The following is a 23,162-nucleotide window of genomic DNA, read 5'->3' on the forward strand; positions in this document are numbered from 1 at the left end:
CCTGTGTTCTAGGACCCGGGAGCCACAGTTGCTGAAGCCCAAATGCCCTACCTAGAGCCTGCGCCCTGCAAGAAGAGAGCTACCGCAATGAGAACAGCACAGTGATGAAGAGTAGCCCCAACTCTCTGAAACTACAGAAAAGCTTGAGCAGCAACAAAGACCCAACACAGCCAAAAAATCATAATTAAATAAGATTATTACTTTTCAAAAATGAAAAGAAAATTGCCCCCAAACATGAGTCACTAGGAAGAACTCCAGTAGATAATGAAGGTCTTTACAGCCTACCTGGAGCATCAGTGGACCAAAATTCTGCCCCACTGGATGAGTTTTGTCAGGAATGTGAGTGATTTCCCCATATAATCCAACCAGGAAGGAACCCAGGCACCGTCTCAGACCATTTCACTCACATATATAACCTCCATGAGCAAGTAACCCATCAATGGGCAACATTCCCCCCTCTGTTTATCCCTTGGGCCTACACCATGCCCCGCACAGTAGGATCTATCTGGGCAAAGCCTGAATTGAATCATAATCTAAGGATAAAGTGGGGAGATCCAGAGAGACCTGGAATTTATTCTTCAAGGAATTTACTCTTCTCCTTTAAAAATTCCTTTTAATTAGATTTGAGATATAAAAAGATCAATCTGCTGCTTTATTTTATTACTCTTCTATTATATTAAATTGTAACCCTTGGTGGCTTAGAATTATAACAAGTGAAGTCTATAAAGCTAGAGATCAGACATGTTAAAATTGCCTATATTTTTCAAAGGTAGGCCCTTAAAGTCCTCCTACAGAAAGACCAGGTGCCCTAATATGTAAGGAAAGAGGACCTAGTGTTTTATGGTCTACCTGCCTACCTAATATCCATCCTCCCCTTCTTCTACTAACAAATCCTTAATTTTTTACTATGTGGCAATGTATGTAATTATTAACACATTTACAAGCTTCTCTTGCTGCTAAATATGGTCATGTGATTAAGTTCTGGCCAATGAGATATAAGTAGAAGTTGCCAAGTAGAATTTATGAAAAGGGGGATAGACAGTTGGCATTTGCTTTTTTCATATTCTTCCTCCACCTGCTCCTTGCTTCTTGCCTGGAATGCTGATGTAATAGCCAGAGCTCCAGCAACTCTCTTGGCTCATGAGGTGACAGTAAGACTGAAAGTCACATGCTAAGAATGGCAGAAGAGAAAGGTAGGAAAAATCCAGATTCTAGCTGACACTGTAGACCTTTGACACCTGGAATTTCTTATATGAAAGAGAAATAAAGCTCTATTTTAAGTCTTTATTTATGGCTTCTATCATTTACACAGTTCTTGTCTGTGACATCTATTATAAAGAATCACTTAAGTACCCAACATTTTATTTTATCCATTTTGGAAGGAAATTCCTCTAGGATACATTGTACATCCTCTTCCTTTTCAAAATCAAGCATGTAGTGTATGTAGTGAACAAAGTTGGGAGATAAAATACAGAACACCCAATCAACTTGAGTTTCAGATAAGCAAGAAATAGATTTCGAGTAAAAGCATGCCTCAAATATTACATGGGACATACTTATACTAAAAAGTATTTAGCTGTTCATCTGAAATTCAAATTTAATTGAGAGTTTTGTATTTTTATTTGCTGACTCTGCCAGTCCTAACTGAGCAGGTTCTTTTCTTGCTCTTACCTAACCTATGATGAGGTGTATGGTGATGCATTGGGGACCTACTGAAGTGTGGAGGGCTCTTAGGCATTGTGGAAACAGACCCAGCTTGCCACACTTTTTATTCCTTTTTAAAATATTTTTATTTAGTTAGTTATTTGGCTGCACCAGGTCTTCATTGTGGCACGAAGAATCTTTTTGTTTTTTGTTCTGTTGGGGTTTTTCTTTGCTTGTTCAATAAGTTTATTATTGTCTTATCTGAAAAATCTTGATAGAAAATTGTGGTTTGGTTTAACTCTTGGCAGCTCGTTCCTGAGCTCTGAGAAAGCTTGGCTTCTTCTGAGCTACCTGATCTTTCTTCTGGGCGAGTGACATGTTGGGATGGTTCCACCTCTTCTTTTTAACTTCTTTCTTAGGCTTCTTCTCATACACTGGATTCTCTCGTATTGCAGCATGAGCTTTCTTATACATCTCCTCCATCATGTCTGGAGTTACGTTGTTCTTTATGTACTGAGAGAATTGTTTCTTGTAAGCATCTTCATCTTCTTCAATCAGGTAACGCATGTCATCTGCAACGTTCTGACCCATGATGTGCTTTTGGTGCACCTTGGCACTGAATTCTTTGCTTTCTGAATCACAACCAGGGAACTGTTTGGTACTGTGAGGGATAGACAAGCCTCCATCGACAGCTCCCTTTAGGGCCCCCAAAACTTTATTCCCAATAGTAGTTCTGGCAAGTCCTGCATCCAAGTAACAGGTGAAGGCACCAGGTCGACCATCAGTACTTTCCACACTGTATTCATCTCCAGTCACTTCGACTTGACCTTCATAAATTTTGTCCATACCAAACCTATTAAGAAGCCTATGGGCCAGCAGCAGGCCAGTACAATATGCTGCAGCATAATTTGTCAGGCCAACCTTCACCCATATTTTGCGAGTTCGTGAGCATAAGCTGCACAAACTATCATATCTCCTTCTATACGGGCATAAGCAATCTGACAAATGATATCTCTGTTCGTTACACAAACAATCATTCTGTATTTAGGTGTGTTGTACTTATTTTTATCTTGGATTACCAATCATTTCCGAGCATAGTAGTCAGTTTTGCCCTCTCACCTTCTTCTGAATTCCACTTGGTATCTCTTGAAGTAGGCCTTGTTCTTGACAACTTTAACAAACCCCATCCTGCGGAACAGAAGCCTGATTCCGCGGCTTGCCACAGAGCTGCAGAACCAGCACGGCTCCGGGGGGGAGAAAAAAGGTCTGTTGGGTTTTTTTTAGCTGTGGCATTTGAACTCTTAGTTGAGGCATGTGACATCTAGTTCCCTGACCACTCAGCTAGGTTTATGCCGATGTACGGGATTGAACCCTGGGTCCCCTGCTTTGGGAGCAGAGTCTTAACCACTGAACCACCATGGAAGTCCCATGCTTTTTATTCTCATTCTGCTCTTTCTAATGTTCCCGTTTCTTATCGATCGGCCTCTCTTCTGCTCTCTAAGTGAGTCTGCCTGTCTCAGCCCCTCACCCCGTGGATGATGTGCTCTGGAAATCTGTGGGCAAACACGGCACTTGGAACATGGAGCTGGAAGTCTGGATCCCACTCCAGGTCCCCCTTCTTTCAGTTCTATGACCTGGGGCATCTCATTTGACCTGTGTGAGCTTGGTTTCTGCCTGTAATATGGGGGGTAGCCAGAGCCGCCTCCTGCGTTACGTGAGGCTTAAGCGTGGGCAGTGCTGGGGCAGCACCCAGCCCTGAGTAAGCACTCCGCAAATGGAGTAATTGCTGTGTGGTGGGCTGAGCAACCGGATAACCAAGCCTGAGAAACAGGATCTGAGGAGAGACCTTCTATGAGTAAAACATGAGCAACAGGGATGCTAAGGTCACCGAGAGGAGGGGTGGGAGGGAGACTGGGGGCCGAAGGTCAAAGTCAGAGGAGAGTGGGCGAGCTTGCGCGGGGCGCCGATGATGGGGGCCCGGCCGGGGATGGGGGTGCGAGTGTGCCTGTGTGCTGTTAGGTGTCCCCCCACCCCAGATTTGTGTGCTGATATCCCAACCCACAGAACCTCAGAGTCTGACTGTACTCAGAGACGGGGTCTTTAAAGAGGCAATTACATTAACGTGAAGTCTTTAGGGGTCCCTGACCCGATCTGACTGGTGTCCTTAAAAGATTAGAACAAAGGCACAGGGGACTTCCCTGGTGATCCAGTGGTTGAACCTTCACCTTCCAGTGCAGGGGGTATGGGTTTGATCCCTGGATGGGGAGCTAACATCCCACGTACCTCTCAGTCAAAAAACCAGAAATAAACAGCAGAAGCAGTATTGTAACAAATTCAACAAAGACTTTAAAAGTTGTCCAAGTCAAAAAAAAAAAAGCACAGACACACACAGAGGGAAGACCAAGTGAGGACCCAGCAAACCAAGGAGACAGGCCTCGGGAGAAATCAACCCTGCCGACACTTGAAACTTGGACTTCCAGCCTCCAGATCTGAGGAAATACATTGCTGTTGTGCAAGGCACTCAGTCTGTAGTATTCTGTTAAGGTGGCCTTGGCAGATTCAGACAGGCGTGGAAACAGACACAGCAGCAGGTGCCTGGAGCAGTCATGCAGCCCTTGATTCAGTGGATATTCTTGTTGATGTTGCCGTCGGTGGTGGTATTGACCCAGGAATTTTTCCTGCACAGAGAATCAGGGATGAATGCTGTCATTCTCCCGAGAGAACAGATGAACCAGAGAATCACAGACGGTGACAGACGCCAGGCTGCGGGGACTGACTGGGAGGAAGCATGGAACTGAAAGCCGCTCCAGGGAGCCCATCAGAAGACGCTGCTCAAAGAGGGGGGCTGGACTGACACTTGAAGAAGAAAGAGGCATCAGAGGGATTTCCAGAAAGACCACAACGAGGCCAGGGGCTGCTGGCGTTGAGCAGGAGAGAGAGGTAGGCCAAGAGGAGGTAGGAGGCTGGAGGCAAGGGTCAAGGCTGGACATCACAACCTCCTGGGCCTTGGTAGGTTTGCAATTTACTCTAAGGTGAGAAGGCAGATCCAAGGAGGTGTACGATCACAGAGCGATGGCCAGCTCTGCCAGCCCTTCTTCCTGGCCTGTGTCTCCAGAAAGGACAGCCATAACTTCCGTGGGCCGTGATGTGCAGAGCCATCCTATGGGCTTGGGGAAAACCAGGTTTCACTGATGGGGGAAAATTAGAAGTCCCCAGGTGCCGACAAAGGTCCATATAGTCAAAGTTATAGTTTTTCCAGTGGTTGTGTACAAATGTTGAGTGCTGGACCATAAAGAAGGCTGAGTGCCAAAGAATTGATGCTTTCAAACTGTGATGCTGGAGAAGACTCTTGAGAGTCCCTTGGACAACAAGGATATCAAACCAGTCAATCCTAAAGGAAATCAATCCTGAATATTCATTGGAAGGACTGATGCTGAAGCTGAAGCTCCAATACTTTGGTCACTGTTGATGCAAAGAGCTGACTCATTGGAAAAGACCCTGCTGCTGGGAAAAACTAAGAAAAAAAGAAGAAGGGGGCAGCAGAGGATAACCTGGTTGGATGGTATCACCAACTCAATGAACATGAGTTTGAACAAGCACCGGGAGACAGTGAAGGACAGGGAAGCCTGGCATGCGGTAGTCGATTGGGTTGCACAGAGTCAACTTAGCGACTGAACAACAATGTGGTGGTGATTATAGGTTTGCCTGAAATTGAAGAATTCCACTGGGTGCAAATAGTAAAGAAAGGGGGTATGTTTGCTCGTCCATTCATTCATTTAGAAAAATACAGGGAGTCTCTCCGGCCTGCCAGGCTCTGTTCTAGAGCTGGGGACACAGCCGTGAGCCAAATAGCCAACCTCTCTGCTTTGGGGGAGGTGGCCTCCCTGCATGGGGAGACAGATGCTAACAAACAAGTGGACAATGTCAATTGCTGATATACCTGCTCAGAAGGCAGGGAATAGAGTGAGGAGGTGGTGCTGGTGTGATGTTTTGAAGAAGAGAGTGACTCTGATAAGTGGACATTCAGGCATAGGCCAAAAGAGACAGGTCCCATGGACACAGTGAAAGATGTTCATGGCTGAGGTGGGCATTTCAAGGATCCCAGGTAGGCGTCCTTGCACTGGAAATATGTGTCATCAGACAGCCAGGGCCTGAAGATGCCCCCATCATTGCTTGGCAGTTAACACAGACATCTTGGGGAAGACTCTCAGCTCAAGCTGTGAACCTCTGATGTCTCAGCAAAGATGATCTATGAAGCACAAGCTCGCCTTCAGCCCAGTGTTGACAAAATATGTGTCTCTCCACCACTCTGCACATAGTAGGTGCTCAATCAACACTTTTTTTTTTCCCGGCCATGTGGGATCTTAGTTCCCCAACCAGGAATGGAACTCCCTGCAGTGGGAGCACGGAGTCTTAAGCACTGCACCACCAAGGAAGTCCCTCAACCAAGAGTTTTTAAAGGAACAACTGAGAAACCCCACAAAGTGCGTACATAAGCTGGCAGATCTGATATTTGAACGTTATGGTTTTGTTTAAATAGACTCAGAGGCAGGTCAATAGGGTAGGAGACTGCTGTTCCCCAGCTGACCATGAAGAAGCAGGAGGAAGGAACAGTGTGACCATGTAGGGTGGAAATGTTCTTCCTAATCGTAAAATGCACTTGACTCTGCCATCCCTGTGCCCTCACGTGGCATTGCTCAGAGCAGAACAAGCTGCGCTCAGCGCAGCTATCAAACCTGTAGGAAATTCAAGGCAGGCAAAGACTTTGTCTTCTGCTGAAGATGAAAGCCACCCTCTTGGACCCCTCCCTGGTGATGGTGGTTTTGTGTTGATAGAGAAAAGGCCAAGCACATGGAAGTCATCACAGAAAGTTTTACTCATCCGGAAAGAAAAGCCACTGTGATGCACTCTACGACGTTCTCTAGTTCCAACCCAGATTCTCTGCTATGTAAAGGTCAAGGGACTTTTTATGATGTAAGAGGCAGAGAATCTCCTGAGTCAGATGGCCATCTAGAGTTTATCTCCAGGCAGCCCTGGGCCTTCAAGGGTTCTGCCTTCTCCTTAAAAGGGAAAGATCTGGGACCTCCCAGGCAGTCCAGTGGTTAAGACTCTGTGCTTCCACTGCAGCGGGCATGGGTTTGATCCATAGTTTGGGAGCTGTCTTAGTGCAGACAAAATAAATAAATTAAATACAAATAAAATCATATTTATTTAAAAAAAAAAGAAGGGAAAGATATGATCTAGAGTAATATTTTAGAACCTAATGTATTTAGTAGTATTTGGAACCTAGACTTCTATTACTGCTACTGAACACATAAAAGACAGCGGGACTGTTGCATATTAAGCCCACGTAAGGCAGCCAGTGAAAAAAACTGGAACCGTATCTGCTTTCTACCCCTGTGCATGCAAAGTGCTCCATGCCAGTGTAGGAAACCCAAAGAGGAACTAGACAGCCCCGGTTATTTCTCAAGGTCTAAGTCATAGCCAAAACTATGAGGACGTAAGGGCTGAGAAGAAATCTAACGGGGGTTAGAACTCTAGAAGAAAGGGAAATGCTCATCAAATTCACCAAAAACAGCCTGAGAAAGAAGACCCAAGGCAAGCACCCACAGTACTGGCAGCTCCTAAAGACCACTGTTCTTACCAAGTTTCTTCTCTCTTGTTGATTTGAAAGTGGATGCTTGTTTCGTGTTAATTACTGACCTGAGGCTGTTTTGTTCATCAGGTGTGACAATTTTAGATGTGCATTCCATTCTTAGGATGACCCCGTGGGCTTATCCAGACAGTTAATGTTCCTGAGTCCCTCCGGTGTGTCTAAAGGCTGCAGAGGTGTCCCTGATTGTTGTTGTTGCTCAGTCGTGTCTGCCTCTTTGCCACCTCATGGACTGCAGCACACCAGGTTTCTCTGTCCTTCACCATCTCCCGGAGTTTGCTCAAACTCATGTTCATTGAGTGGGTGATGCCATCCAACCGGTCTCATCCTCTGTCACCCCCTTCTCCTGCCCTCAATCTTTCCCAGCATTAAGGTCTTTTCCAATGAATCAGCTCTCCACATCAGGTGGCCAAAGTATTGGAGCTTCAGCTTCAGCATCAGTCCTTCCAATGAATATTCAGAGTTGATTTCCTTTAGGATGGACTGGTTTGATCTCCTTGTTGTCCAAGGGATTCTCAAGAGTCTTCAACACCACAGTTTGAAAGCTTCATTTCTTTGGTGCTTCTCAGCCTTATTCACAGTCCAACTCTCACATCCATACATGATTTTTGGAAAAAAACACAGCTTTGACTATAGGGATGTAGGGATGACAAAAGACATTGCCCAGAAGATGGAGTAGCACAGAGCACACATCCAAACATGCTCAGAAAATATCTGTAAAAGAAACCAACTGGAGATGTGGACTAGACAGAAAATCAATGATGTCAAGCTGAGAGAGAGAAGAGTATGTGCAACCCCAGCACAAGGGAGCAGGAGTGTGATTAAGAGCAAGGGTTCTGAGTCAGACGGTCTCCATCCTGCTGCTCAGTAGCTTGCGTGACCTGAACCTCTTTGTGCCTTAGTTTGCCTCACTGTGAGATGGGGTGATCGATCCTTGGGTTGGGAAGATGCCCTGGAGAAGGGAATGGCAACCCACTCCAGTATTCTTGCCTGGAGAATCCAATGCACAGAGGAGCCTGGAGGACTATGGTCCATAGGATCGCAAAGAGTCAGACACAACTAAGTGACTTAGCACAGCACACAAAATGGGGTGATAATGACATTACCTGCTGCAGAGGGTTGTTGAAAGAATTAACCAAACTGACACTTAGAAGCCAAACATTCTCTACACATAGCTTTTAGCTTCTTTTTTCAAAAATTTAATTAAAAATTTTATTGATGCAGACCATTTTTAGAGTCTTTATTGAACTTGTTACAGTATTGTTTCTGTTTTATGTTTTGATTTTTTGCTGAAAGTCATGTGGGATCTTAGCTCCCTCACTGGGGATTGAACCCACACCTCTTGCATCGGAAGGTGGATTCTTAACCCCTGGACTGTCAGGGAAGTCCCTTAATTTAATTTTTATTTATATTTCAGCATACTTGATTTAAAATACTGTGGTCAGTTTCAGGTGTATAGCACAGTGATTCAGTTATATATATACATCTATCCAATCGTTTTCATATTGTTTTCCCATATAGGTTATAACAGCATATACTGAATATAGTTCCCTGTGCTATACAATAGGTCCTTGGTTAGTTATCTACTTTATAAATAATAGTGTGCATATGTTAATCTCAGATTCCTAATTTATCCATCCTTCCCTTCTTCTTTGGTAACCATAAATTTGTTTTCAAAGTCTGTTTTGTAAATAAGTTCATTTGTATCCTATTTTTCAGATTTCACACACAGGAGATATCAAATGATATTTGTCTTTCTCTAGCTTACTTGACTTAGTAAGATAATCTCTACGTCCATCCATGTTGCTGCAAATGGTATGATTAACTTCTCATAACTTCTTATTGATGCCTTATAACCAAAAGGCTCTATGTTATGGCATTTCCAGTGATTGGGGTGGGATCAGCGCTGTGATATTCCATTGCTGTTGGGTCTCACATGAAAACTTTCAGTGGACAGTGCAGAGCGGGGGAGCACTGCCCTTCCCCCCTGAAAGATGTAGAACCTCTGAAGTTGACCTTACAGGGGAAAAGTGTCTTTGAAGATGTAATTAAGGATCTCAAGACAAGATAATGCTGGATTAGAATGGGGCCTAATTCCAATAACAAGTGTTCCTATAAGAGAAGAGACAAACAAGAAGGGAAGAAGTTATGTGGAGGAGATGCCACTCAAAGACAGAGGCAGGGGTTGGTATGATGCATCTACAAGGAAAAGACCCTGATGCTGGGAAAGATTGAAGGCAGGAGAAGGGGATGACAGAGGATGAGATGGTTGGATGGCATCACCAACTGGATGGACGTTAGTTTGAGGGAGCTTTAGGAGTTGGTGATGGACAGGGAAGTCCGGCGTGCTGCAGTCCATGGGTTGCAAAGAGCCGGACACAACTGTGTGACTGAACTGAACTGATCTACAAGGAAGGGCCAGCATCACCAGTAACTGGCAGAAGCCAGGAGAGATGCATGGAATGAATTAATTCTCCAGAGGGAACTGCCCTGCTGACATCTTGATTTCAGACTTCTGGCCTTCAGAACTATGACACTATCAGTGTCTGCTGTTTTAAGCCATCAAATGTGTGGCACTTTGTTTCAGTAGCCCTAGAACAACACAGATGGCCCTGTAGGTCTCAAAATCAGAAAAGACTGAAAAAACCCTTGCTTTGGTTCCTAGGCTTTATGTATGGTCTTGCCTCTGAAAGCGAGAAAATGACTTGGTAATTTTCCCACTTCCAAAGAGTTGAAACTCCTTGGCCTAAGTCTGCATACCATCTAGACAGGGGAGACTGACCACAGAACAGAGAGTTGATCCTCAAGGTCATGTGAGGAAGGGGCAGAGGAACACGGCTCACCTATGGGGCAGGGGAAATGGCAAATAGGGTGAGAAACTCACAGGACAAAGGATCTGAAGGCCCCAATTCTAACCCTGGCTCTGCCTCTCATTGGTCAGGTGACCTTGGGAGAGGACCTACCATTTCCTGGGTCTCAGGATTACCCATCTGTGAAATGGGGGCACGGGGCTGCCTGCTCTCTGGCGTCCCTTCCACTGGGCCCTTCCATGCGTCTGTGGCCACCCCCTACCACAACCAGGGGTGCACCGTGGAGGGGGCCCCTAGCCTGACGGTGGCAGGTCCTTGGCTCTGTCTGCCAGCATGGCCCACGCTGCACAGCCCCACGTGTCTCTGCCAAATCCCGAGAGCCAGGAGGGTGGGTGAGGGCGGCCAGCGGATGCGGTGCACTGCAGCAATGTGGCCCTGCGTGTCCCCAGGCAGAATGCTGGCTGCAAGCCTTCCCCCGGGGTCTCTTTAGAAACCAGTCACACACTAGGCTTTACTTTGGTAACGAAATGTACGTGAAATTGAAGCAGCTGGTCCTTCTGACCAATTTATTTAGGAATCTCTGTTCCCCTCCCCTCTCCCACCCTTTCTCCTTAGTTGACCTTTCTCAGACTCTGAGTTTGCATTAAATGCGAAATCTGGGAATCCCTTTTTCACCCCTCATCCTGCTCTCCTTCTCAGTTTACTTTTCTGCTTTATCTCTTGTGGATTATGTTAGGATGTTCTGTTTTAATCGTATCTGCATTTAAAGGGCTTCTCGCTCCTGGAATTTTCCCAATTAAATCCCCATCTCCATTTTAAATGATATTAACTTGCACGGAGGTAGGAACAAAAACTTCAAGAATTCCAGATGTGGCAGGACAAAATTTACCCTTTTGTGGCCATCTTTTACATTTTGTGTGCCTGCTAATTTTTAAAAATGGGATTTTCCTGAAGGAAAGCAAAAATAGAGGTTTCCCAAACTGTTGAAAATTTGCCAGCAGACAGAGAGGAATTTTCCTATATTTTTTACCCTAGGTCTACCTCTGTCCCTTGTTTGGGTAAAGTGATGGTGTAGACTTTTGCCTGAGGCAAAGCAGACTTGTCACTCACTGCCTCTGCTCCTTCCTGGGCATCAGGCTGCAATTTCTCAAACTTCTGAACAAGTCACACCTTCTCCAAAATGTAGTCCCAAGAAGGAAAGAATTAAGGATTCCGCAGTCCCTCTTTTTTTTTTTTTTTTTTTTTTTTTTTTTTGCCAGAAAAGCATCTTCAGGTGAACAAACGCAGAAGGTGGAGCAAAAGCCTTGGACCTTGAGATGAGGATGCTTTTCGGAGATGTGACTCTGTAAAAGCAGGCATGTTGCAGTGTCAGGGGTTTAAATTAAAGCCGGGTGGGGGAAGGAAAAGGGGAGAGTCCATCCCCGCGCCTGCAGCGTTGACTCCTGGCATCATTTCGGTGCAGGGACCCAGCTGACACTTCTTATTTTGGGTCCTGCCTCCCCAGCAGCAGTCTCCAACTTGCCAGCATCCTGGCAGGACAGCAGCCGGCAGCCGCTGAGCAGAGGAGAGAGAGGTAACTTTCTGGGAGGGGTGTGTGGGTTTCTGGATGCTAGATCAGCTCATTTCAACCCGCTCCCTAGATCACCAGGCAGAACAATCCCCTTTTCTTGGGGTTTTAAAAAAAACTTTCTTTTCTAAAAAGCTGAAACCCTCTCCCTGCACTTTGAGGAAACTCTGGCTCCATGAAGTTCATCCAGGTCTATCGCCGCATGGCTTTCTGTGTAAGGAAAGCTGAGTCAGTCGCTCACAGGAGTAGATTTTTCCAAAATAATTGTTAAATGAGGTTCGAATTATTTTTTTTAATCGAATTTCTTTCTTATGTTGGTTTCATGTTTGCACCTTGCGTTTTAATTCCGCCACAATAAATATAAGTTTGTGGGGAAAATTTTGGTGGGGGTTTGGTGATTAAAAAAAAAATTACTCCATTGCAGTCTGCTGCAGTCCCAGCAACCTGGTTTAACTGCAGAGGCTCTCACGGTGCAGTCTGCCTCTCCTCTTTACCCTTGCTAGAGTCTGAGTCTCTGAGTCCCACCCGCCTGCCTTCTCCAAGCCTCCCATCCCTGTCTCCTGGCCCACCCACCCTCCGCAAAGGACCCGGGTAAGTGAGTGGATGTCCGTGACGCTTGGGGTTTGAAGGAGAATTTGGACACTGCAGCTTTAAGAATGCCGTACTGCGAAATCTTTCTCCTTCAAGTGACTGCAGAACCTCGGCGGCAGGAGGAGGCAGCAGAAGGAAGAGGAGAGAGAGGGACTCCTACTCTCGGGTCAGCCCGTTGGGTAACTCAGCCTGGGGAGCGCTCAGCCCTGGGCAAAATCCAAAGTGCGTTCAGGATCTGACTCTGGGTTGGTCCGCACGCTTGGGCACACAGGGAGACCCCACAGACTCACTGATGAGTTTCAGCTCAGTCCTTGCCTCCGTGCGTGCCTGCGTGCGTGTGTGCGTTTGTGTTGGGTTAACTGGCTCTTTAAACCGTGTGGAGAATTCTGGTCTGATCTCTATTGTAATCTTTGCAGCCTGGCTTGAACCCTGGGAACACAGAGGCAGCTTTCGCTGCCTTGTTCGTTGGGGGTGGAGGTTTTCTTCTTGTGGGTTTGTTGAGATGAGCTTTGGTGGGAAACTCAAACGGCGATTTGCGACTGCAGGGCCGAGGTTGCAGGATTTAAGAAAGGATGTGTTACTAGTAGGTGTTGAATGGTGATGCACAGGGTGCCAGGCAGTTGTGGGGGGTCCTAGGAACCTCATCTAGATGAGGAGGGGGACTGTACAAGAGCAGCTGAAAGCATTCTTGGGGCAGCAGCTCTTTCTGGGGAGATACACAAGGAGCCCAAGGCGTCTGAGCTCTGTCTCCGGGACCAGACTCCTCCCTGTCTGGCTTGAAGGGCCACCCCAAAGGCAGCTGCTGCCTCAGTAGGTGCCGGTTGGAGGAGTGCCAAAGCTGGCACTGCTGGCGTGGCATTCCGGGACATGTAGCGCCTGGATCCAGGTCTGCACTGGGGGTGATGTCACGCAGGGCCAACCGTGACATGTGCCCAGGTGGTCCCGGGTACTAGACAGGCTGAGCTCCTATGTAGTTCTTCTCAAGGCAAAAAGGTATCTTTTTACAAACAAACAAAAATAACTTTAGGTCTTGCAATAAATCTGCTCTAAAGAGGCGCAGGAAACCTCTCAGATATAAAGTATCCAGGCAAGTCCCTGAAGCAGCAATAGGCTAAGGCTGGCCATGTGCCATGACCTCCTTGGGTTGCTGAACGTCAGACTTGGGGGCTCATCTTTAGAAAACCCTGCCTGCACTGTGGCTGTAGCTCCTCAGAATGTGAGAGGTGGTCCCATCAAACCCTCCACAGGCCTTTGGGGAAATTTGGGCTCGTAGACAAATATTTTGTAAGGTCTTAGACTATATAATTGCCTAGGCTGGAAAAGCCCTCTACGGGTGAAAACAGCTCCCCCTCCCAAATTAGGGGCATCTTGATACTTCTTCACTTTCAATATCCCCCTCTGTCTTGCTCCACCCATTTTTATACATTCCCTGTATATTTAACACCATCTTTGACCTCTGCTCATAAATCTGTTGTGTGGGCTTGCAGAACCCTCTGAGATAGACAGCTACTTAAATTTTCCAGACTAACATCCTTGGATATGAAAGACTACGAGCCTGGGGGCACCCAGATGAGTCACAGGGGTCCCACACACTAGGGTTTTTGATGATCAGCATCATGTGGGGCTGACCCTGGAGCCTCACTGGTGCATCAGGCAGAACTTGCGCCCCCACACCCCCAGCCCAGAAAGCTGCTAGGATGTGTTGTTTGAACAAACCTTGATGAATTTTTCCCTTATCAGTGGCAGAGAGGTGTCAGTGGCCTTCCCATCCTAGGGAGCAAGAAACTAGAGTTGGCATGCCCCAGGCAAACTCCTCTTCAACTCAGCGCCTCCCTCCCCTGCCTGGATTAAAAAACAAGCATCCTTTACATCTGGAATTAATTCCTTTATATCTGGAATTAGCCAGGAAGAAGGCCACTCCTCCCTGGCTACAGCGAAAATGCCACTATTGATTTCAGCACCCCACCCATGTCCACTGGTCTTTGGTTCCCGTAGGGGAAGTCAGGTGAGGCAGGAACTTCACCAATGTGCCCCAAGGGGAGCAGATGACCCCAGAGCCACACACATAACTGGGGCCTGTGAAACAAATGACATGTGCTGCCAATATAAGATGAAATGAGGGGTTTCTACAAGTTTCTTATGTGAGAGTTCTCCTTCCCTCATGTAGGTGCAGTCAGGGCCAAAACGACTGAACCAAGGCAGTTGGGGAAGAAGTAGGCAAAGTGACACTGAGAGCCTCTGGGATGGACAGGTGTGGAGGGTCTTAGCCCTGGCAGGCCCCTGGAGGCCCTCATCTCTCAGGAAGTAGGATGGGGAAGCCAGCTGCTGAGGAGCTGGTATGGCGAAAACTAGCCTCACGCTGGACAGCCAGGGACCAGTTTCTGCAGGGAGAAAATCAGTGCCGTTGGTAAGGACCATCACCCTGCCTCCAAATCCCCCACTGTCAGACCCACTAGCCCAGGGCTGCAGGAGGGTGGGAACAGGAAGCAACTCTCCCCCTCTTTGCCGGTGGACCAGTTCCAGGAGGTGGCGGGACTGGGCCGATCTTTAAAAAGAATTCTCTCTTTCCACCTCCCAGAGCACTTATAACAGGCGCATCCCGGCCCTGTAATTGTTGCAGGGAAACAGTAGGGCTAGAGCTGGTCCCTAAGTTAGGTGGGGGGTGGGGGAGGAGGGTGCCTGGAGGGGCCGGGAGGGTGGTGTGCGTCTCGGTCCCAGGCTCCTCGGCGGCTCGCGATGCACCAGTGCTGACTCAGGGCTTCCCTCGTCCTCTCCTCTCCCCCCCGCCATCACCTGCCCCGGCCTTGGCCCGCGGAGCCCGCGTTGCTGGTTCTCCGGGTCTCCTTGCGCAGGGGCGGTGGGGACCCAAGCCGCTGCAGGCCCTCCCCCGCCCTCCCCGCCGCCCGGGGCCAAGTCAGCAGTGCTGGCCGCCGCCGGGGCTGCAGCAGCGGGCGGCGCAGAGGCCCTGCACCACTGCTCCGGGCTGGCGGGCGGCGCGCCTATGCCGCGCTCTCGTCCCGACGGCCACCTCCCGGCGGCTGCGCGCAGCCAGCGCCGAGACAGCACCCGGCCTCTGATTGGTGCAGTGAGTGAGTCTCGGGCTTTATTTATACAACCTTTTCTGCACGACTCGACTTCCTCGGAGTTGAGGGCTGGAGCCGGAGGCAGCCTTCCTTCCCGGCTGGGAAGGATGACAAGCCGGGCTCTGGTACAAGCGACTGACTTCGTGCATCCTTGGATGGATCATTTTTATCTGCTTCTGTACGGAGCAGCCACCAAGTGTGGGGTGCGATTTGCGGAAACCTCCATAGAAAAACAAGACTGTGTGGCACCTCATTAGGGCTGGGAGGGTGAAGGCTTTCAGACGAGCCCAGGGATGCTGTGTCTGGGCCCTGGTTTTGGACCTCCTGCTCTGAATCGTGGACACCGGTCAGGAAAGCGAGGCTGCCTTTCCAGCTGGGGGTAAGAAGGGATTCTCAACTCTGGCATCCTCTTGGGTGATGGCAGAGGAACCTTCTCGGACCATATCCTTCAATGCTCCACTCAGGGTGTCTGGGAAAGTCCATGGAGATGGATTGAGGCACAAAGGTGATGGGAGAAAGGTTTTTTTATTCCCAGTGTCATGGAGTTAGTTGAAGAAGGTTAAAGTTGGATGAGGAGGGAGTCCAGCTCCCCTGCAGAGGGAAGCTGAGCCAGCACGTATGGGTGGTGTCTGGTCGCTGTGGACCCTCCTGGGTGAAGTGAGGGTTGAGGAGGCAGGAGTCAGGGAACAGGGGACAGAAAAGTTCCCCAGGGGGTCTGGGCAGCACTTTCTGTCCAGAATAGAAGCCTCTGGTGCAGGTCTTCATTTATACCAGGGGAATGAAAATGCTGCCCGACTCATCCCCTGGGACCTGTCTCCCAGCAAGATGGGAAGTGATGTCAGGCTGCCTGCTCTTCTGGGGCTGAGACAGTTCAGAGACTGATGCCTCTCACTGTCCTGGGCCCTGGACTTCTGCGGGGAGAGCCTGGGTGCTGGGGGCCGCTCCCTCCCATGGCTCGCTTGAGCGTCTCCACCTTGGAGACTGCCCTTGAAGCCTGCATTGCGCTGGGAGGAGGAGGAGATGGCAGAGGAGGAGGAGGGGGAGATGGCAGGGGTCGAGGGGGAGATGGCAGGGGTCGAGGGGCCTGCAGACCCTGCTCTCTGCTGATGTCATCAGTCTGAGGGCCTGCACCAGCCGGAGGCTGCCCCAGAACTGACACCAGGAGCCTCTCTGCTCAGTCTGGGACAGGCGCAGTGCTGCGGCTGCCAGTATTCCTGCCAAGGACGCAGGGGCAGGTAGCTCTCCAAGGGACTGCCTGTACCCTCCAGGCAGAGCCAACCGGCTGGCTGAGTCCCTGGGCCTCCTCCAGGAACTGAGGTGTAAGGCAAAGGTGAGGGCCGTGAGAGCCAGTGGTGGGCCTGGATTTCAGCCAGAAGTGGGACACTGGTGGTGCCCACCTGGTTCCAAAGACAGGGAGGATGAAGAGGCAGGCGGTGGCGGCAGGGGGTTGGTGGGGGGGAGGGGCATGGAGAGGACAGGAAGAGGCTCCAAGGTGTTGCTGGGACCCTGGGGTCCCAGGGCCAGATCTTGGCCCAAGGCGCCTTCTCCACTGACCACTTTTGCTTTTCCCCCAATGCAGAGTCAGCGGTTTCTCTGCTGTGCCCATTCTCAGCAGATCTGGTTAAGGATCAGAAACTGCCTTTCCTCTGATGCATGCAAACTTTAGCCCCACACATGAAAGATACTTTGAAACCATCTGATGCCAACCCGAGCTCAGAGATGAGGACTGTGAGGCCGAGAGGTTAACTGACTTGCCCAAAGGAGACAGGAAGCACAAGGGCAGGTCTGTGAGTCCCTGGGATGTGTTTCAACCAGCACGTCGGACAAGGACAAAGTCATCAGCTCTGGACCCATCGAGCACCCTGACTCCAGTGAAACAGGACAAGGTAAGGAAATTGGGGACCTGAGGCGACATTGATCTAAGGTTCTAAAGACCATGGGCAAAACTTACTGGACATCAGGCAGTGCTGTTCTGGAAACTGAATGTTGCCTTTGAGCAGGTTTGCAGCACCTCTGGTTTACAGCTCTCACTGGGCAAAGTGTCCAGGGGAGAAAACGTAGGACTTCTTTTCTAGTTGTTCCTCTTTGGAGTTCGGGAATTTGGGGCCACTGCCTGGTGGCTACCAGTTGTTATTAATTCTGTAGCACAGACTTCCTCCAGCAGAGGGCGGCCCAGGATGCAGGAAGAAAACCCAGCCTCTCACTGCAGTCCAGGCGGTTTGGGGAAATGGGGATATGAGTTTTTATTTGGTCCCATGCATTCAGGCCAGAGAAGGAAATGGCAACCCACTCCAGTATTCTTGCCTAGAGAATCCTGTGGACAGAGGAGCATGGTGGGCTGCTGTCCATAGGGTCACACAGAGTCGGACACGACTGAAGCAACTTAGCATGCATGCATGCATTGGAGAAGGAAATGGCAACCCACTCCAGTATATCTGCCTGGAGAATACGAGGGACAGAGGAGCCTGGTGGGCTGCCGTCTATGGGGTCGCACAGTGTTGGACACGACTGAGGCAACTTAGCAGCAGCAGCATGCATGCATTCAGGCAGAAGAGTTTTTCAGGATTTTGTTTTGACCAATAAAACAGAAAGTTTACCGAGAAATTTCCCTGCCATTCAGGATGTGTGTCATTTCCTGGGTTCTCCCACATTTCATTTTGGCTTCTTAGAAAGGTCTTGGGGAATTCAATACAGAGAGGTGTGCTGTGGTTTTCTTCGTTCGCAGTTCTTAAAGTAGGCTTAATGAGTCATTTGTGCCTCTGTTATCTGAGGAAATCTCACAAAATTCACAGGGAGAGCTGGCCATCCTTGAACAGCTTGGCAAAGGACAGGCGGCTGGACCACCAGCAACCCTGCACTGGGCACACTGGTCCATTTGCAGGAGCTTCAGCCCACCCTGGGGTTTCAAGTGGGTTCTTATGCCCACCTCTTGTTTGGGGGATGTTACAGAAGGGCAGTAGCAAACCCAGACAGGAGTCCACGTGAATCAGCCACTGGGTTGGCCTCATTTTTTCCCCACCGATCTCTCCCCTGATGATCTATCTTTCTGTCCTTGTTTGGGGATTTCTATTCGGCATCTCAGCTCATCGCCTCATGCCCAGTGAGTTCCCTGTTTTCCCCAGCGGTCCCACTTGTTTAATGCTGATTTGCAGTTGTGAGGAAGACCAACCTGAATACCCTTGAGACTAAAATGTTTCTTGCTAATGACCTTCAGCTACTCAGAGGTGAATTACTGCGATTATCTAAAAGACAGCTCATTTTCTTGTGTCATGAGGTGACCTTCGCACTCTATGGTAAAATATGCTTTTTAGATGGCATGCTATCCTGCCCAGGGGTTCTGGAGTTCTTAATTCTCCAGTTTGGGGTGGGTGTAAGACTGTCGTTAGCACACTGCATGGGCTTGTCAGTGTAACTGCCATAGAGCAAGGGAGCTGCCAGACCCCTTGTTAGGTGCAGGTTAACTTGACGGAAGTGGAGAAATTTAACCAAGAAATGTGACTGGGGGCATCTCAAATAGGACCAGTAGACAACACATAACTTTTTGACTCGAGGGGTATAAAATTATTTCTCCCAAAGAATTCTTTGATAATTTGATTCAACCCAACAGGCATCCACTGACATGAAAATCTGAGCTGTGAGTAGGGTATGATCCTTGCCTTTGCTTGTTTATTTCAAAATATTTACTTATTTGGTAGCATTGAGTCTTAGTTGCGGCACGCGGGATCTCTGTTGGCCTCATGCAGGATCCTTCATTGGGGCGCAGGATCCTTGTGTTGTGTGGGATCCAGGGCGTGAGGCCTTCAGTGGTTGCCATAGGAGGGCTTAGTTGCTTCGAGGCTTGTGGGATCTTAGTTCCTCGACCAGGGATTGAACCCGCACCCCTTGAATTGCAAGGCAAATTCTTAACCCCTGGACCACCAGGGAAGTCCCCTGATACTTGCCATTAAAAAATCAATAGAGGGACTTCCCTGGTAATCCAGTGGTTAAGACTCCACACTTCCAATGCAGGGAGAAAGATCAATCTCTGGCTGGGGAACTAAGATCCACATGCCGCTCAGCCAATAAGTAGATAAGTAAATAAATGAAATGCTGGCTCTTTGGGAAATATTTTTTAAAAAGTCAATAGAATTTAGGGGGGGAGGGATAAATTAGGAATTTGGGATTAACAGATACACACTCCTATATATATAAACCACAAGGACCTACTGTATAGCACAGGAAACTATATTCAATATCTTGTAATAACCTATAATGAAAAGTGAAAGTGAAAGTCATGTCCAACTCTTTGCGATCCCGTGGACTGCACAGTCCATGGAATTCTCCAGGCCAAAATACTGGAGTGGGTAGCCTGGAGAACCAGGGGATCTGCCTAACCCAGGGATAGAACCCAGGTCTCCCGCATTGCAGGCGGATTCTTTACCAGCTGAGCCACCAGGGAAGCCCTATAATGGAAAAGAATCTGAAAAAGAATATATATGTGTATAACTGAATCACTTGGCTGAAATTTGGAAATCAAGTATACTTCAGTTAAAAAAATCAATAGCATTTCAGCGTATGACAATTGGATGGCAGAGCACTGAGGGACAGGGTCACTTCTCAGTGACACTTAATGGTTCCAGGTCTACCTTTGGCTCCTTCCTTGAGTCAAGCCTGGTCAAGAGTGGGCAGTCAACATCCTGCTGGTGTGCCAGGTCCCTTGAGTTTATAAGTACACCTAGAACTTGACCTGCCCTGTCCTGGGGCTCAGATGCCTGCTGCAGTGCCCCGTCAGTACCTGTCACTTGTTTTCTTAGGGCAACTTGCTCCAGGGTCTGTCTGCTGGGGCTGAGACATCTGGCCTGGGCTCCATGTTCAAAAAAGATGTTTACATTTTTTAAGTCATTTCTAGTATACAGTGAAATTCTCTTATATTTGAGTTGTGTGTGTATTAAAAACATTTGACTTTATTGTAATATTCTTTCATTTTATTGGAGTATAATTCATTTATAGGGCTTCCCTAGTAGCTCAGTTGGTTAAGAATCCACCTGCAATGCAGGAGACCCCGGTTCAATTCCTGGGTCAGGAAGATCCACTGGAGAAGGGATAGGCTCCCCACTCCAGTTTTCTTGAGTTTCCCTTGCGGCTCAGCCAGTAAAGAATCTGCCTCAATGTGAGAGACCTGGGTTCGATCCCTGGGTTGGGAAGATCCCCTGGAGAAGGGAAAGGCTACCTACTCCAGTATTCTGGCCTGGAGAATTCCATGGACTGTATATTCCATGGGGTTGCAAAGAGTCGGACACGAATGAGCAACTTGCACTTTCACATAGTTGATTTACAGTGTTGTGTTAGTTTTAGGTGTATAGCATAATGATTTAGTTATATATATTTGGGCTTTCCTGGTGGCTTAGATGGTGAAGAATCTGCCTACAATGAAGGAGGCCCAGGTTCGATCCCTGAGTTGGAAAGATCCCCTGGAGAAGGAAATGACTACCACTCCAGTCTTCTTGCCTGGAGAATCCCATAGACAGAGGAACCTGGCGGGCTACAATCCATGGGGTTGCAAAGAGTCGGACATGACTGAGAGACTAACACTTTCTCTTTCACTGTCATATATATATATATTCAGGGCTTCTCGGGTGACACTAGTGATTAAAAACCCACCTGCCAATGCAGGAGATGTAGAGACGTGTGTTTGATCCCTTGGTGTGGAAGATCCCCTGGAGGAAAGACTTGGCAACCCACTCCAGTACTCTTGCCTGGAAAATTCCATGGACAGAGGAGTCTGGTGGGCTACAGTCCACAAAGAGTCCATAAAGAGTCAGATGTGACTGAAGTGACTTAGCACACATGCACACACATACATATATTCATTCTTTTCACGCACATGTTATTATAGAATATCATTATCTATTTTATATATAGTAGTGTATATATGTCAACCCCAAGTTCCCAAATTATTCCCCCCTACCTTTCCCCTTTGGTGACAAAACTGTTTTTGAATCTGTGAGTCTGTTTTATAAGTTCATTCATATCATTTTTTATCAGATTCTTCATATGGGTGATATCATAGGACATTTGTCTTTCTCTGTATGACTTACTTCTAAGAGCATTAAATTTTAAATGTTTAAAATGCATTTTTCTAATCCTGTCTTGACATCTCTCCATCCTGTAAACTCCCAGGTTGCCTTAGACGCGGCATTGGCCTGGATGCCTCACGTCCTCTGAACGGCCCCGCCGCACGCAAAGCACTGCCCCTTTGTGATCTGAAGGTCACCTTGTCCTGCAGCCCCAGTGTTGTAAACAGTCCGTTCAAGTTCTTAGAGACACCAGGCCTCCGTCTGCATGATAAATGTGCCTATTTGACAACAGGGAGTGGACCAGACATGAGTGGTTTTTAAAGAAAAGTACAAATTAGGTTTTTCTTCAAAACCGGAGGAGTAAGATAGGGCTGAAAAAAATGTGAAAATGGGTCCAGATTGTCTCTGATGCTCCCTCCCCTCTGACCTTCACCCCACGGGTCTCCCAGGCTACCCTGGAAGCTCCGAGGGACTCCAGGTCATTAAGGAGCCTCCGCTTAGCGCCTGTGCTCAGCCTGGCGGCCTGAGCACCACATTTGGTTGCATCTGCCCATCTCTGTCTTCCACCCTGGAAATCTGTACCAATAGATTCTGTTGGGGACACCAGTGCCCACCGGCCTCTGGAAGGTACACGTTCTCTCAGGCATCTCCTGAGGACTGCAATGCCTTAACTCAAAGGAGAAGTCCCTCCCAGCAAAATCCCTCTTTGGAGAGATGGCTGGTGAGGGAGACCGGAGCAGACCTGCTGAGCACCTGCAGGCCACGTCCCTGCACACCTGGTGCTGGAATTGCACTGGTTTTCACAACGGCTTTGCTTCTTGGCTTCTCCAGCTCCCCGGAGGCCCAAAGCAGCTGCTCTCCCAAGGCGTTCCTACCAGGGAAGGAGACCCAGCTCCAGCAAAGATGTCCTGTGAGTGCCCTTTATCTCTTCTAGATGCTTGCTACACGTGGTTTTCTGAAGGCTATGCTAAGCATTCTTTCTATATATAGAAGATAGAGGTGATGCTAACCTGGCAGACTAAGGGGAAAAGGGCGATGGCTGCAAATACAGAACTTGGCAGCATTCGCCCAGAGGATTGAGGACGTGTGTTGGTGTGGCCCGCCAGAGAAGGGGATCCAGTAAGTACAGAGGCCTGAGGCATCATTCATAAGCATCATCCCCATGGTCCTATGTTGGGATGTCTATATATTCTAGGATCTGGGAGGCTTTCTGGCTTTCTCGTTGACCTCAGCATTCCTTTGGGGGTAGACTTACTTTAGGTGGGTGGCCCATTCCACCAATTACTGTATCTCTTTAACATCTGTCCCATTTCGTGGGGGCCCTAACGTGTCCTTGGCATTTTTTTCTTATTTTTGGCCATGCTTCGCAGCATGTGGGATCTTAGTTCCTCAATCAGGGATCAAACCCACACCCTTTAAATTGGAAGTACAGAATCTTAACCCCTGGACCTCCAGGGAAGCCCCATGTCCTTGGCATTTCTATAACATTCCCCACTCAACAACCTCAAAGCCCAGGCGTGGAACTGTGTTCAACCAACCCTCCAAGGATGACCCTCTCTTCTATAGGACAAGCCACTTTTCCTTCTGGCGTGGGTTGACTTTTCTTTTTCTCTTTTTGTTTTCCTTTCTAATTAATCAATAGAATAAGGCAGTTATCTACATCAGAAATAAAATGCTTAAGGGAATTCCATGGTGGTCCAGTGGTTAGGTTGGGGCTTCCCTGATAACTTAGTTGGTAAAGAATCCACCTGCAATGCA

The 23,162-nt window shown here is 48.2% G+C and overlaps 1 pseudogene; it reads right to left on the reverse strand.

The window, feature by feature from the left end:
• Positions 1–1,866: 1,866 nt before the first annotated feature.
• On the reverse strand, positions 1,867–2,831 carry LOC136169060 (large ribosomal subunit protein uL18 pseudogene; annotated as a pseudogene).
• Positions 2,832–23,162: the final 20,331 nt, after the last annotated feature.

This window comes from Muntiacus reevesi, chromosome 5 (genome assembly GCF_963930625.1).
Source record: "Muntiacus reevesi chromosome 5, mMunRee1.1, whole genome shotgun sequence".
NCBI lineage: Eukaryota > Metazoa > Chordata > Mammalia > Artiodactyla > Cervidae > Muntiacus > Muntiacus reevesi.